The 16,584-nt window shown below is 45.2% G+C and overlaps 1 pseudogene; it reads left to right on the plus strand.

Annotated features, from left to right (window-relative positions):
• Positions 1-2,302: 2,302 nt before the first annotated feature.
• Positions 2,303-4,808, plus strand: LOC136506959 (disease resistance protein Pik-1-like; annotated as a pseudogene).
• Positions 4,809-16,584: the final 11,776 nt, after the last annotated feature.

The raw sequence follows: 16,584 nt of genomic DNA on the forward strand, positions 1-16,584 counted from the left end.
TTCATGGAGACCTTGTGGACCCGGCTCATGACTCACAGTTTCAGCCACCCTAGACTTGACTTGGGGTGAACCATGGCTGAATGGTAGAGTGGCATTATCCTAGGCTAGCAAGCGGCCAGAATCAGCCTAGTTGACGACGGTCAGCGAGGAAGGCGGATCTTGTGGTTATGTAGAACCTCTGCAGAGTGTATGGTTGATCGATCGATACATGTGCCGACTTATCGGCTATGGACCTTTCCTGGGTTTCGCTTAAACTAGATAGTGAGATGAGTCCTTCTTTTCTCCCCTTAGAAGTGAGTGTTCGGTCGTAGCCAGGGGCTACGGGCCTTGAGACAGTGCCGAGAGAGAGTTGGCCTGTCGACTGAGCGATGGTGTGGAGATGGTGGTATGTCGATCCCCGGGATCGAAACCTGGCTCGGAAAAGGGGATGGAGTGGAATGTGTGTGGGAATGGTGTTAAAACTTGACAAACTATTACTATTTACTTGATATGCTATTGCATAGGAAACCCCAGCTTTATAGGTTCCTTTGACTATGTCCCACTTGCATCCAATTTCCACAAAGCAATGCTCATAGGGATGGGAGTGGCCAGTATAAATCGTACTGATAAATTTTGGCACACAGGTTCTGCTGAGGAGTATAGTTCCGAGAAGTTTTGACGGATGAGGGGTTCGTGCCTACGCTCGAGTTTGGCGATCTTATCTTCAAGCTGTTCTGAATGAATGCTACTTTTGATTCCGCCAATGCGGCGATGTAATAAATTATGTAATTCCGCACTATTTGTACTCTGATATTATCGTTGTATGGATGTGATATTCGACTGGAATTTGGATAATATGATCTACAACGATCGTATTACACTACGACGCTGTGGTTTTCCCTTCGCAGGAATTGGGGTCGTTTCACTCTGTATGGCAAGTACATAGTAAGGTGCGCGCGGGTGCCAATCTGTTGAAAAGCGAGCAGTAGCATTGGAGTAGAGTTGTTCCATGTGATGCTACCCGTCTCAATGGACCTTTTTATTGTTCTTTTACCCTTTTTTATTGTTTTCAAGTATACCGCATCAGTAAAGAATATTTGCTGATAACTTGTTGAAACAACTTCTACAATGCATAGTTTCGATTTTGGTGTTTCATATGCATCCGTTGCATTTAATTCTATGACATAGAGAAACTGCCATGTTTACTTGGCTGATAAGCCATAGCTGAAAGTACTATTAGCTGATTTGTTGGGAGAGAAAAATACTGTTCGTTAGCTGAAAAAATACGGCTTATAAGCCAAGCAAACAGGGCGTTAGTAAGCTTGCTATATTGTCAGTGGGTTAGATTGTTGTAGTCATGTATCTGTCATATATGTTGCTGCTCTCCTACCCTGATGTCCTGAATGTATCCCTTGCATGCTCAGCTCAGTACACATGTTGGTTAATCTGGCTGTTTTTTTTCTCTCTAACCATTTTGCTTTGTCCTGGCTGAAAAAGATGATGACGGCAACTTGATGTGTTGTGCGAGGTTCAGAGTGACAAGTTAAAGAACATGGCTGATGTGAGCATGACATTTTTTCCTATGGCCGAACTGAATCAGTCCTGTCTTATATTATTTGATGGCAAGATAATTTTAGTTGAACTGATTTTTGTTCAAACTAGATTTGAATTGCATTCGCAATGGCAACACAATAGTATGCTGACATGATATTCGTGATTGATCATGGTTGCATGCAAGGATTAAATAGCTTATAGATAGTTAAACAGACAACCCATTGTACATCATGTTTGTTTAGTTGTTTGTGTTCATTTCAAAAACTTATAGACAGAGGGCTGCTTGTGGGTTGAACGTGAAGAAACAACATCAAGAAATAATTTATTGGCATTAGCCTTAATATGTTGAGAATGTAGATCTAAGGCTAGTCTCAGTGGGAGTTTTATATGTACATTTAATAGGCTGTCACATAGGCATTTTTTATAACATGACAATATTTTTTTAAAAAAAGAGTAGAAGTGAAATTATCTTTCAATGATTACCAACTCAATGAGTCATGAAATTAAATGTCTTTGAAATGCAATGAAAGTATGCATTGAGGATGGGTGTTCCATCCATATTTCGGCCCCGTTCGCTTCGCTGAAAGAACGAGCTAAAACATTGTTCCGGCTGATTTGTTGTGAGAGAAAAACACTGTTCCGACTGACAAAACAAGCTAAAAAGGACGGATTATAAGAGAAGCGAACAGGGCTTTCAATTGACATGATTTGGCGGTCTTGAAAACAATAAAACAGTGGTAGCTGGACCATCCTAGCAAAGGACCTTTAATTTCGATATTACATAAACTGAAAACAACCAAAACCAACGCAGCGTTGTGACCTACGAGGCGGCCTTGCGCCTTTGTGGTTGTCTTGACGAGCCCTCTCCACCATCTGGAAAGAGCGCTTCCAACGCCTCGGTGTTGGACGTAGTCAGGTTGCCGTCGAAGATCCTATTCACGAATCAAAGTTTAATATTAAGCCGCCTGCTCTCTTGTCCTACTCAACAGCATCTTCCATTCCGGTCCGCACCAGCTCCAATAAACTAGCAGTGAGCATCTTTATCGCTCAACCACATAGCATCTATTTTCGCCATTTGTTGCCATGCACCCAACGAGCATCTACAAATGCAAGCAAGCAAGAGAAACATAGAGCGAGTGTGACCGAGAGATCGAGCTTAACCATGGATCTCGCCTTAGGGGCCATGGCCAGCCTGCCCCCCAAGCTGGCGGAGCTGCTCCTGAAGGAGTACGTCATGCAGAAGGGCCTGAAGCCCGACATCGAGTCCCTCTCCAGAGAGCTTGTGATGATGAACGCCGCCCTCGTCGACGCGTCTCGGGTTCCACCGGACCAGCTTACTGAGGTGGAAAAGCTCTGGGCACGGCGGGTCCGGGAGCTGTCGTACGACATGGAGGATGCTGTCGATGACTTCATCCTGCGCGTGGCCGGCTGCGAGTCTGCAGCTGATGCCACTGACGCCAACATCTTCAAGAAGATCCTTGGCAAAGCCACCGCTGCGGTGAAAGAGGGCAAGCATCGCCATCAGTTCTTCAACACGGTCAAACACATAAAGAAGCTCTCCCACGAGCTGGCTGGGCTCCATGCCAAGTACATGGTTAGGGGCGCGGGTGCTGATCTCGCCGCAAGCTGCGGTATCGACCCTCGTGTCATTAATCTGTACAAGAAAGAGTCGGAACTCGTTGGCATCGAGGTGTCAAGGGACAAAGTCGTCAGGATGATGTCTATAGGGACCAAAGATGATACTCATGCTCATGCATATTGGGACCTGAAGATAGTGTCTATAGTTGGGGTTGGAGGATTGGGCAAGACTACTCTAGCCAAAACGGTGCATGATATGCTTAAGAAACAATTCGACTGTTCTGCTTTTATTTCTGTTGGTAGGACTCCTAATCTGACCAGGACATTTGAGAAGATGCTAGTGGACATTTGAGAAGTTTATTTCTGTTGGTCCGAAATCACCATGTGCAGCACTTGCCTGAAGGCACCATGCACATGCCAGAGGTTCTGAGGTCGCTTCACATTGAAGATAGTAAGATTGAGATTATGGCCCCACTTCAAAGGTTTAGAGTTTGCCGTGTGCTAAATTTACAAAACTGCCATGTCCCGATCAGCCTAAAGCATCTAGGGAGGTTGTTGCATCTCAAGTACTTAGATATATCTTACACAGTTGTTGATGAGCTTCCTAAGGAACTCGGGCATCTGAAGTCTCTTCTGACACTGGTATTAATCGATATTGGCCTAGACGAGCTACCAGCGGCCGTGTGTTCACTTACACAGCTGATGTGCCTGGTAGCTGTTGGGTTCAAAAAGTTCCCAACAAAGAGGATGGGGAACCTAACGTCCCTGGAGGAGCTACAGTTAAAGACCGTAGTTGGCGGCCGTAGTGCCACCGAGGGCCTAGTGGCAGAGCTTGGCAAGCTGACGAGGCTGAGGGTCGTCACGATCACCTTCTCCCAGGTACTAGATGACAGTTTGCAAAATGCATTGGTGCAGTCTCTTTGCAATCCAGGAACTAGAGCTTTTTCCTACAGGATCATTCCATCAGGGAGTCACTGTGTGGGAAAACTGGGAGGCACCTAGGCAGCTTCGACGCCTGCTTATACAAGGTATCACCTTCTCACGGCTGCCTCGGTGGATCAATCGCTCCCGCCTGCCACGCCTCTCCTTCTTATCTGTCAGCGTGTATGTTGTTGAAGTACATGACCTAGATAACCTAGTGAGATTGCCAGAGCTGAGCTACCTCGAGCTAGGCGGTTTCAGCTGGCCTCCAGGGTACACTGTTGGTACGGACGGTTTCAGGAATCTGAGGTTCTGCCATGTGGGCACAGCGCTCAAGTTTCATATGGGCGCCATGCCAAGGCTTGAAGAGCTGCGGTTTGGAGTTTTGGCAGGGTATTGGAGTTGGCACGTAGATGGTGTGCCATTGGAGCAGTTCCCAACAAAGCATGTAATTGAAGATCTTGAATTGGGCCTGGATAATCTCCTTTCACTTGAGAAAGTCACGGTCAGAGTCAACTGCACGGGTGCTACTGCCTCAGAAGTGCAGGAGGTGGAGGCCATGGTCACGCGTGCAATGGAAAATCATCCCAACCATCCAACCATGAAAATGGATCGAGTATATGAAGAAAATATGTTATCTGATGAACACCGGGAGGCTCGGGTGAGGCTGTCTCTTCTAGTCTGATAAAAAAATACGTTCTCTTAATTATATTACATGTTCGTGGGTACTACTTACTGACCTGTATGTTGTATATTGCATTCTGCTCCTTGCAATTCTCAGCCTGGATTAAATTTTTTCAGTAGTTAATAGAAACCTAAGCTTTGATTATAGAACTTACTACCCACGCTTATTTTTCCTTCCCCAAACTCCAGCTGGACGGCGATCATGATGATTCACTAGATAATTTTCGTTGCAAACTCCAGCGCAGGAATTGATAGCTCTGTTTGTCCAATCCTTCCAACCCAGCAGGTACGTCCATACCAATCTGCATGTATAAACACTCCAAATTTTATTGCTCTATCTAGTTATCACGATTCACTGTCATGTATACGTGTCAGTATGTATAAAGGATGTGTTTTTACATGTGCATGCATAGTTCATACATGCATGTTTTTTCTGTGTTGGAACTCTGAATGTGCAAACTGAAGGTACTGCTGGGTTTCAAATAGACTAGTGGACAGGCACGTGCGTGTAGAGAAAAAAAATACTTGTGTTAGGGAAATAAGAACTTTTACGTACGGTGATAAAAAGTAATTGAGACAATAATTTGATGCAACAGCCATGTCAGTACAAGAGACATAAGGTCAAGAAATAGATACTTAGGATGTACTCCCTCTGTCCCAACGGAGAAGTTGTTCTCGCTTTCCGAGAAATCAACTTTTTTTTAACTTAAGAATATTAATATTTATAACACACTTATTTAAATATATAAATGTTGTACGCATTTTCTACAAACCTAGTCAAAGTTGAGAAAGTTTGACCTGCACGTATCCCATAACGACTTTCTTTCTGGGACGGAGGGAGTATATATGTGAACTACTGCTACTCAACCATGTTAGTACAAGAGACATAAGGTCAAGAAATACATACTCAGAATAAAAATAATAAGTATTCACTCACAATCAATGTGGCATGCCCCTATTAGCTAAACATTTAGCCAAAAAAGTCTGGAAAGATTTCTATGTAGAACACACCCATCAATGCCGTCAGTAGTGTATTTAGTCCATCTGAGTTTTCCAAAGGACCTATTAGTTGTCAAATGTGATGATAGAAGGATAACAATTCAGCAGCTAATGTATGGTATAATAAATCACAAAACCCTCAGCAGCCTAACGCGATACAAAGACCTGACATCACTATGTCAGTAGTGAATGTTGTGTGCGTTTCTTCTCTATATGCTACACAAAATAATTATTGATGTAATAATGATGTACACTCTGAATCATTCAGTTATCTTGAATTAGGGAGAAAATAACAATTTGATTTGATGTTGTTGACCTCTATGTACCTGTAGTATATATCACGCGTCTTTGTCCTTTAGAAATTTGAGCCCCTTATGTTACGGCGTGGACGGGAACGGTGAGGAGATCGCAGAGGTGAATGAAGAAGAAGACTGGATTGAGAATTGGAGCGCGAGGGATAACAAGGAAGCCGTGCAGCGGAAGGTTCGCCGGCGGCAGCGGCAGAAGCGCTCGCAGCCACCGTCGAAGGTAACCTGCCTACCTTGGGAGGTTTATTCCTTCTTTGATAAGATCTATTACAATCTCTAGTGCCCTTTATATAACAGGTGCACTCCTAACAAACCTAAATAGATTTCCTAAATATAGATTACCTAAATATCCTCCCTTTCCTCTCCTAACTTAATCAGGCAGCCCCTTAGCCACGGCTGGGCTTGGGCCGGCGCCTATACTGACGCCCTACAAAGGCGTCTATAACATTTCCCTCCTCCCCAACAAATAGCTCGTCCACAAGCTGAAATGTTGGATAACGATCCTTGAAGTCATCAATATCTTCCCAAGTAGAATCTGCCGCAGTCCGCCCTTCCCAATGAACAAGAAGTTGCCAGCAACCCCGATTCAAGCGAGCACGCACCACTGCAGCCAGAGTAGGAATTACACGTCCATGAAGCATGGATGGAAGAGGAACAATGGCTTCTGGAGGGTCGCCTTCATACTTTTTCAGCAACGCCACATGAAAGACATCATGAATACGAGCCTTCGGCGGAAGACGCAGACGATAAGCCACGGCGCCCACGCGCTCAACAATCTGATAGGGTCCAAAGAACCGCGGCCCTAACTTGGAGGAGGCCGCCAAAGTAATACCAACAGCTGTGCGGTGATGAAGGCGGAGCAGCACCCAATCACCTACAACAAACTCCACAAACCGGCGCCTCTTGTCATGGATCTCCCGCATAGTATCCTGAGCCAATACCAAACGATCACGAATGTCCAACAGGAACTCATCACGGTCACGGAGCTGACGATCAACAACAGCCACCCGAGCCGACCCAGGAAGATAGGAAACCATCGACGGTGGAGACCGGCCATACACCACCTCAAACGGTGTAGCGCGAAGAGCAGACTGGTAGGAAGTATTATAACAGAATTCTGCCCAAGGAAGCCACTGCAACCAAGAACGAGGCCGATCCCCCACTAAACAACGCAGGTACATAACTATGATACGATTAGTGACCTTAGATTGCCCATCTGTCTGTGGATGAAAAGCGGAACTGCGTAGTAAAGTCACACCAGCCAGCTTGAAAAGCTCCTCCCAAAAATTGCTTGTGAAAACAGTATCCCAATCACTCACAATAGAACATGGAAATCCATGCAGCCGCACAATGTTATCGAAGAAGGCACGAGCGACGGAGCTAGCTGAGTAGGGATGACTTAGAGCGATGAAATGCGCCATCTTGGAAAAGCGATCAACCACAGTAAGAATCACGGACTTGCCGCCCACACGCGGAAAGCCCTCAACAAAGTCCACAGCGATGTCGCTCCACACATGTTCCGGAACAGGAAGGGGCTGAAGAAGACCAGCGGGATGTAGATGTTCAGTTTTATTGCGCTGACAAACATCGCAGCCTTTGACAAAGTCTCGAACCAGCCGATGCGCACGTCGGTTGTAGAAGGATGCACGCAGTCTGTGGAGAGTTTTCTGCGAGCCTTCATGACCGGCAGTGTGGGCTTCACGCAAGAGTTGCAGCCAGAGCGGTGACTCATTAGGAACGAAAGGACGTCCTTGGTACAACAGCAGACCGTCCACCATTGCCCAACCGTCAGGTGCTGTACCAGCAATGATCTGCGCCTGGAGTTCCTGAGCTTGAGAGTCGCGCTGAATTTCAGCGCGCAGGACATCATATATGGCGAACGAAGGCCCGGAAAGTGCACATGCAGCCATAGCACTGGAATCTATATCACGGCGTGATAATGCGTCCGCCACCGTGTTGAACTTCCCTGGTCTATACTCAACTGAGAGATCATATCCGAATAACTTAGTAACCCAAGTGTGCTACGGTATCATCGTTAGGCGCTGGTCGAGAATAAACTTGAGGCTCCAATGATCCGTCCTCACAGTAAAGGCACGTCCCCAGAGATAAGGCCGCCAATGACGAACTGCCTTGATGAGACCAATCAACTCCCGCTCATAAGCCGGAAGCTTGGCATGGTGAGGCGCCACCGCGCGGCTGAAGAAGGCCACCGCACCATCTCCTTGGTGGAGGACTGCACCAAAACCAGCGCCTGATGCGTCACAGTCAACAATGAAGCGCTTGTTGAAGTCGGGCAGTTGAAGTAGAGGAGCAGACGTCAACGCCTTCTTGAGCGCCAAGAAGGCCTCCTCTGTTGTCAGTGTCTAGGAAAAAGCCTCACGCTTGAGAAGCGTCGTGAGGGGTGCAGCCACACCACCATAGCCTGCGATGAACTTCCGATAATATCCTGTGAGGTCGAGAAACCCGCGGAGGGCGCGAGCTGTCATCGGTCGCGGCCAAGCCTCCACCGCTTCAATCTTCGCTGGATCCATAGCAACTCCCGCAGCCGAAATGATGTGTCCAAGGTAGCCGACGGAGAGTTCGCCAAAGAAACATTTGGAGCGCTTAGCGAAGAGATGATGCACGCGCATCTGCTGCAGCACAGTCCGCACATGCTGCAAATGCTCTGCCCATGTCGAACTGAAGATCAAAATGTCATCAAAAAATACAAGCACGAAACGACGGATATACGAGTTCAAAATATCATTCATAAGTGCTTGGAAGGTGGCAGGTGCGTTAGTGAGACCGAAGGGCATGACGAGGAACTCGAAATGACTGTGATGCGTCCGGAACGCGGTCTTGGCAATGTCATCCGGGTGCATGCGCACCTGATGATATCCGCTACGAAGATCGATCTTGGTGAAGAAATGAGCCCCCTTCAACTCATCAAGGAGTTCATCAACCACAGGAATAGGAAACTTGTCTTTGATGGTGCTGTCGTTAAGAGCACGAAAGTCGACGCAGAAGCGCCAGCTGCCATCTTGCTTGCGAACGAGGAGTACCGGGGAGGAGAACGGTGAAGTCGACTCCCGGATGATCCCTTGCTGCAACATATCATCGCACTGCCGTTCAATCTCGTCCTTGAGGAGCTGTGGGTAGCGGTAGGGCCTCACAGCCACCGGTGAAGAACCAGGAACGAGGTGAATACGGTGGTCATGGCGTCGGCTTGGAGGCAGCCCGCGCGGCTCCTCGAAGATGTCGGCATAGGACAGCAGCAGCTCTTCCAATATTGTCCGGGGATCAGCGATAGCATGGGCAGCCAACGACTTGCTACCCAGACCGTTCCACCTGTGAGCATGCCCTCGGTACCAAAAAGCCATCGAGAGGGCGTCGAAGTCCCAAACGATGGGTCCCAAAGAACGTAGCCAATGAACACCGAGAACCAAGTCAAAGCCGCCCAAGTCGAGGGCGACACAGTCGATGGAGAAGGGTTCCTCGTAGATTAGAAGCTTCGTGGCAAGGCATACGCTGGGGATGCAAACACGATCACCATTCGCGACCAACACGGACAGCTCATCACGTGAGGAGACTGGCAGGCCCAGGCGAGCGGCCACCTCCATATGGATGAAGGTGTGCGTGCTGCCGGTATCAACCAAAGCTTTGAGTGGAACACCCGCGATCGTCACCTGTAACATCATAGAGATGGCATGGCCGAGGCCAGTCAATGCGTGCAGGGAAATCTCCAAGTTAGAGATGTCGTCGCCGAGCGGGTCCTCCTCGCCTTCCTCAAGCTCCATGAGGAAGACGCCCTTTGCCACACACTTGTGATCCTTGGAATACGGTTCCGGGCAGAAGTAGCACTGCCCGTTCTGCCGCTTCTCTTGCATCTCGGCCGGGGTCAGACGACGAGAACGAGAATGAGTCCCTTCAGGCTTGCCATCCTGTAGACCAGCAGCAGAACCCGTAGCGCTGGTCGAAGCCAAGGCGCGGCGAGTGGATGACTTCATTGGTGCCGAGCTGTTAACAGTGGAGGCCTGCTCTTGACGCTGTTCATAGGCCCGCGCTAAGCTCATGGCCTGCTGCAGATTGACAGGGTGCTGCATCTCCACATCAGCAGCGAGCAGCTGTCCCAAGCCACCGGTGTATAGATCAATGGTCGTCCGCGTGGAGTGGTTGTCGCAGCGCGAGAGCAGTGCGAGGAAGCGCCGTGAGTACTCCTCCACGGTGCCCGTGCGGACTAGTTGTCACACTTATTGAGCCAATTCAACGGATCCACCTCGCCATTGAAGCTGGGAAACGGAATTTTTGGTGGTCGATGAGGCTCCCGGCGGCCTTCGATGTTGCCTTGTTGACGGCCGCCGCGGTCGAAGAAGCGGTAATCGCGGCCTCCGCGATCGAGCTCACAGCCGCCCCTGGCCTAGTCGAAGGCGCAGTCAAACTCCCGGCCGCCGAAGCCGCAGAAATCGTGACCGCGGTCACGGTCGTAGCCGCCACGATCACGCGTGTAGGGCCCGCGCTCGAAGTCCCTAGCACGGCCATAGTCGCACCCGTCATGGCCGTAGTCGCGTCCATAGCCGGCGACAGAGTCGCGATCGACGCGACGGTCGAAACGATCGCGGTCGTGCAGAGTCCGCGCACGGAACTCCTCCCACGCGCGGTTCGGATCCACGTCGTCGTCATGAGCATCACCGCCGTCGCGGTGGTTGTCTCTGCCGGCGCGGATGTCATCCCCGGCACCCGCAGCATCCTCCGTGGCAGCGCCCTTGCCAGCATCGACCTTGCCTGACTCGATGCGCGCCATCCGCTGATCATGGGAGTTGAGGCGATTGGTGATGGTGGTGAGCTGACCCAAGATGCGATCCAATTTGGCATCCATGGCCGCAGGATCGTAGGTGCCGGACATGGTGATCGATGCACCCGTGAAGGTCTCTGATACCAAATTGTTACGGCGTGGACGGGAACGGTGAGGAGATCGCAGAGGTGAATGAAGAAGAAGACTGGATTGAGAATTGGAGCGCAAGGGATAACGAGGAAGCGGTGCAGCGGAAGGTTCGCCGGCGGCAGCGGCAGAAGCGCTCGCAGCCACCGTCGAAGGTAACCCGCCCACCTTGGGAGGTTTATTCCTTCTTCGATAAGATCTATTACAATGTCTAGTGCCCTTTATATAACAGGTGCACTCCTAACAAACCTAAATAGATTTCCTAAATATAGATCACCTAAATATCCTCCCTTTCCTCTCCTAACTTAATCAGCCAGCCCCTTAGCCACGGCTGGGCTTGGGCCGGCGCCTATACTGACGCCCTACAAAGGTGTCTATAACACCTTATCAAGCTGCCAATTTGGGAACAAATTTCCTGTGTAGCTTCAACTTCAATCCTTCCAGCAGCATTTTTATGAAGAACTCATTATCTATTGGCACATCCTTTTACACAACCTGTGTACTCCTAAGGCCATTTGGTCAGTCACATCTTGTAATTCAAGTAAAAGAGAATGGATGGAATGTCAGTGAGTGATATAAGTCTCAAACTTCAACAAACTTGCATCATTTGATGGTATGCACATTAAGAGTTTCAGAAAAAAAAAAAGCCTGCAGGAATTCAGTTCACACATATCAGTAGACCAATGCAGTAATTTCCTGTGATGATCGACCCATCTATCTCACATTGCAGTAGTAAAATTTTGGACAGGTGAAAATTCTGCATGCAGGCAGAGCCTTGTGTAACTAAAGATTCTGTGCATGGCAAATACACAAAAGATAGTCTCTTGCTTTAACATTTTTTTTGAGTAATAACGAAAATAGAAAAACTATTCTATGAATTGCAAATACACTCAGAGGTAGTAGTCAACAGACTGGTTGCAAAGTACTTTTTGATTACATGTCTCTTCGGCTACTTTTACGCTACATAAACAGATACTTCAAAAAAGTCATTACTGGGAATACCTTGTTCAGTCAAAGCGAAGCCAACAATACAAAGCATACTCCAATTCTGGTTACAAAAAGTTAAGAGTAAAACACAATTAATGACTTTCTATTAGCACTCCTAAGGACAAACAGTGTGAAAGATTATACTATATGTAAACCTCAAGAAAAAAAAAAACAGAGCACTGGTTTGTTGTGGACATACCCCTATTTCCATTGTACCAAAAAGGAAATGCACAGATTACGTTCATGCACTCTTATTTTTATGTCCAAACAGTTTTAGATTCAAACCATCGAGAATTATACGTTTTGATCTTGAAGGCAATACACGATATTTCATTTGAACATTGGTTCTCCCTATGAGATGAAATATCAGGGAAAGGTAAGTTCATTGAGAACACCTCACCTGTTCTGCGTCTGAGAGTGGCGTGGAGTGAATTTCAGAATTCAGCAGCTGTGTAACAAACTCAATTACAGGCAATGGTTCAATGAAAGTTGTCGCTGACATATTTGAAAAGTCACAGAAAGTAAAATCAAATTCTGGAGATATGTGTCTTTGATATGGATAAAAAATCATCAATAGTATGGCTGAAACTGGCTGAAAAACACTGTTCTGGCTGAATTGTTGTGAGAGAAAAACACTGTTCCGGCTGAAAAAAGAAGCCGAACAAGCCGAATATGGGGTAAGCCGAACGGGCAAGTGTGTTAGCATCAAATGGGGAAAAACAATGAACAAAACCATGCAGTAGTAAGGAAAGACAAACATAAGTCCTTGCAACTGAGAAATGACAACTCAGTTTCATGCCTTTTACCAAGGTGGTTATCATTTTCTATTTTCTCATATTCGAAAATCATTCGTCAACTCAAATCCGATTATGAACCACATTACATATCAGCCTTTTTTTTGGAAGCCCCATTATGCAATTATCTCTTATGTTGTACATGGATTTCTTATTTGGGTATAATTAATGCAGAATCAAATAAATTCAAAGTAGTAATCAGATTAACTGTATATATATGTGTTCAAATAAAAGGTGATTACACATGTGATTTTACCTGAAGCTAATTGGTCTGCTTTATATCACTGAAAATACTGTACAACAACATCACTGCAAAAGAAGGGATTGGCACACTAAAGGCAGCAACCAAACAAACATAGGCAGGTATCACCTAAACAGGGAAGTGTCGTCAAAGTAAGGCTGAAAGCGGTTGTTTTTTTGTAAATAATGGTCAGCTTATGTAAAATCAGATTTTGTGGATGTACAAAGGTACCAATACACCATTGAAATTGGAATTGTGGATGCGAACAGGTACTAATTGCAGCATTGAAACACTGAGGATCACTACATTTCTGAATAGTGTACAATTTACTGACTGGGGCAGTCAAAAATTGTGTCATAATATATTTTCGTAGAATAATTCTTGAAATAGTAAATCAGAGTGCAATTCCTCACATCACATGATCATGGCACTTCAATTTAGTAGGCCTACCTTTTTAAGAGCACATCTTATGGTGGTTCAATTCCATTTCCTTCAAATCTGACATAGAAGCCTTCATACCACACATTAAAAGGAGAGGTCCTGATCTGATCAGTTGACAAAAACAATTCAGTTGTAGAATATCAATAATGCTCCATATTTCACATGAAACTATTTCTCTTCTATATCTGCACAACATTCAGTAGGTTTAGATTGGATCTGAAAGAGCTGAACTCATCATTCAGCAGGAATGAACTCTGAACAGTGAACTCATCCGTGAAAAATAAGTTACTTTAGTGAAAGCATCCTTCTCTACCCATCGACACTGAATATAACTTCAATCTGGTACATGCCACTGCATATGAACTTCATTCAAACAATAAGAATGTACCGTAAAGATTTCTGGGTTTTTTTTATTCGGAGGTGCAGGGGAAATTTTGGTACAAAAAAATAGAAAATTACAGTAAAATCTAGGAAATACTTTGGCTATATATGAACATGCATAGAGGTCAGGGGAAACTACCAGATTGAGTGAGAAGGAAAGAGCATCCAGGAGTGTTTGTTGGGAAGTGTGAGGAGATTGTTGGCCACGATGGATGCACCGTGAGGATGCTGACCGAATGGAAAAAGGAAATTACGAAGCAGACTCGTCTTGGACATTTCATTGAGCACTTGAAGGGCAGAAAATAGGAGGAGCAGAGGAAACAGCAGCTGGGGGCCTTACCGTGGTCAGGGAAGAATGAGAACGCGGAGACAGCACAGGCACGGGGACGTTACCGTGCGGCCACCAGTCCAGGCGCCGTGAGCGGCCGGAGGCCCGCCGTCGTTCAAGCGAGTGGATCTCGCCTCGTGCTCCATGGATACACCACCGAAGGTTGGGGTGGCCGTCACGGTGAGGGAAGGCCACCGCTGCTGTCGTCCTTTCCCAGGCGTTCCCGCTGCGTGCCATACCAGAGCTTCCGCTTCTCCTCGTACGTGAAGAAGGCGACGTCATCGTTCTTCTTCGAATGGCACTGAGTATCATCTCTTTATTGCCCCGCGTCGCCGCTCGCAGGAAATGATGAGTGGTTGGTCTGTGTTTTGCTATCCTAATAATACGTTAATGTATTGTGTAAGCATGAGTATGTGCATCTCTTAAGAAAATTGATATGTAATTTTAAGCACCACCATCGTAGAAGATTAAGGCAGCCGCGTAGATTTGGCACCAATCATCCTAGATCAAACGATGCACTTACTTGCCAATTGCCATTGATCAAAGCACCGAGGGAAACAAATATATCATCTACCTGGATGGCAGTTCATGTTTTAATCTTGTGATAGTGCTTTTGCTAAATTGAATTGTTTTTGGATTAGGTGTGTTCCTTGGCAAAGCCACCTTATCTCATTATCTGCTTAAAGAAATTATGTGATTACATTTTTCCTTTACATGATTGATCCATCCTTTGCATTTCAACTTATTTACTATATATGAAATCAATATTTCAGGTAGATATGAGTTGTTTAAGCACTGAAGAGACAAGTCCCACTCAACAAGATGATTACAAGCATTCGCAGAGCTTGTTAGATTTGTGGTTCTTAGTCTAAAATCAAATTGAAGAGGCAGATGAACCCCACAAGTGATGCAGTTTATGTGTGAACAATATTTGTCTCTATTTTTATAAGAAGGTTTATATGTTTCCTCGAAAGTGATCTTGATAGATTTTATGTGAAGTGTATTTTTAATGATATGTGGGTCATGTATTTCCTTGGAAACGATCATGAGAGTTTGTATGTGAACTATATTTTTCCATTTTTTCTGAGGAGTTGTGTATTTGCTTGAAAGACAAGGATGATATAATTTCCTTGAAAATAATCATGAGAACATTTGAACTCTAATTTCTTAAATAAAGTGATCATCATGTATGTATGATCTGAACCCTGTATTCTCAATGCCAACATGTGGGTTTTTTGGTGCAAGCTAGCTGTTGTTATAGCTTGTCTTTGTTGTCTCTATATTGTTCATATTGTAGCACAATACTCATGTAGGTATTTTCTTATCAACATCCGGTCGTGGTAGATTTTAGTTACCAATTGCTTTGCATATGGTTTATAGTTGTCCACTTTGCATCGCACCTCAATATGTGTTCACATATGTTTAATTAAAAATATCTCTCATTTGTTCATATTCTACTTTTCAATCATTGTTCATGGTTTCCTATTTGCATCACACATCCATGTCGTTTGGCGTGTGTTCTATTAATAGTCTTTCATGTGTCAGCGCATTCTAATAACATACTTGTTCCGACACTTCCTATATTTATCCGCTTATAATTGAATTTAGTTACTAATTATATTATGTACTTTTTCACCCTCTTAGTCGTATTTTCCATCTTTGCATAGAACATTGACATGTGCTCGACAAGTGTTCAGTTCAAATCTTAGCTTTTGCTATGTATTTGGCTTAAAAATCAACATACTTATTGCTTTGTGCATATATATATATACATATATGGGTGGAGGTGGAAAATTTAGATGTAAATTTTAGTGAGTTACTTTGTATTACTTTTCGTATTGGCATATATGAGTAATTTAGATGAAAACTAAGGGGTTATTAAGTTATTTTACATAATGGCAGTGGTGGTTATTTAGTTTAAGATTTAGAGTGGATTATATTACTTTTAGAGTAATTTAAAAATCGCCAAGATGAGTAGCTTTTTTTTTCTTTTGAAGACTTATTGGCTATTAAAAAAATGACGATTATGGTATACCAAATACTCTTGATAATGAGTTGTTTTTTTTTAGAATTTCTATGATTTATATTTTTTAACATGAGTTTGCGAGAATTAATATTGAGGGTGGCAATACTTGCTTTTTGTGATCTTGTTTGTATAATCGCCAAAAAAATTACCCAATCCCAAAATGAAAGACCATTGTTCTATTTGTACTAGTTTTATTAATTATGCAATTCAGAATATATAGTGACCTGTCGTTATCAATAACGACAGGTCACTATATATTGAAACATAATGGAAAATCGTATGTTTGGGTGGTTGGCTGTGATTCAGGATTCTTTTGGACACGTGACATTCAGGATTTGCCTGTGTCACTTAATGGGATCATCAGGGCCTCATCTCAATCAGGAACGATGACGACGATGGTGAACTTGATGATGATGGAGGGAGTGCGTGCTTCCATTTTGCACTG

Source organism: Miscanthus floridulus, chromosome 15 (genome assembly GCF_019320115.1).
Source record: "Miscanthus floridulus cultivar M001 chromosome 15, ASM1932011v1, whole genome shotgun sequence".
Classification (NCBI taxonomy): domain Eukaryota; kingdom Viridiplantae; phylum Streptophyta; class Magnoliopsida; order Poales; family Poaceae; genus Miscanthus; species Miscanthus floridulus.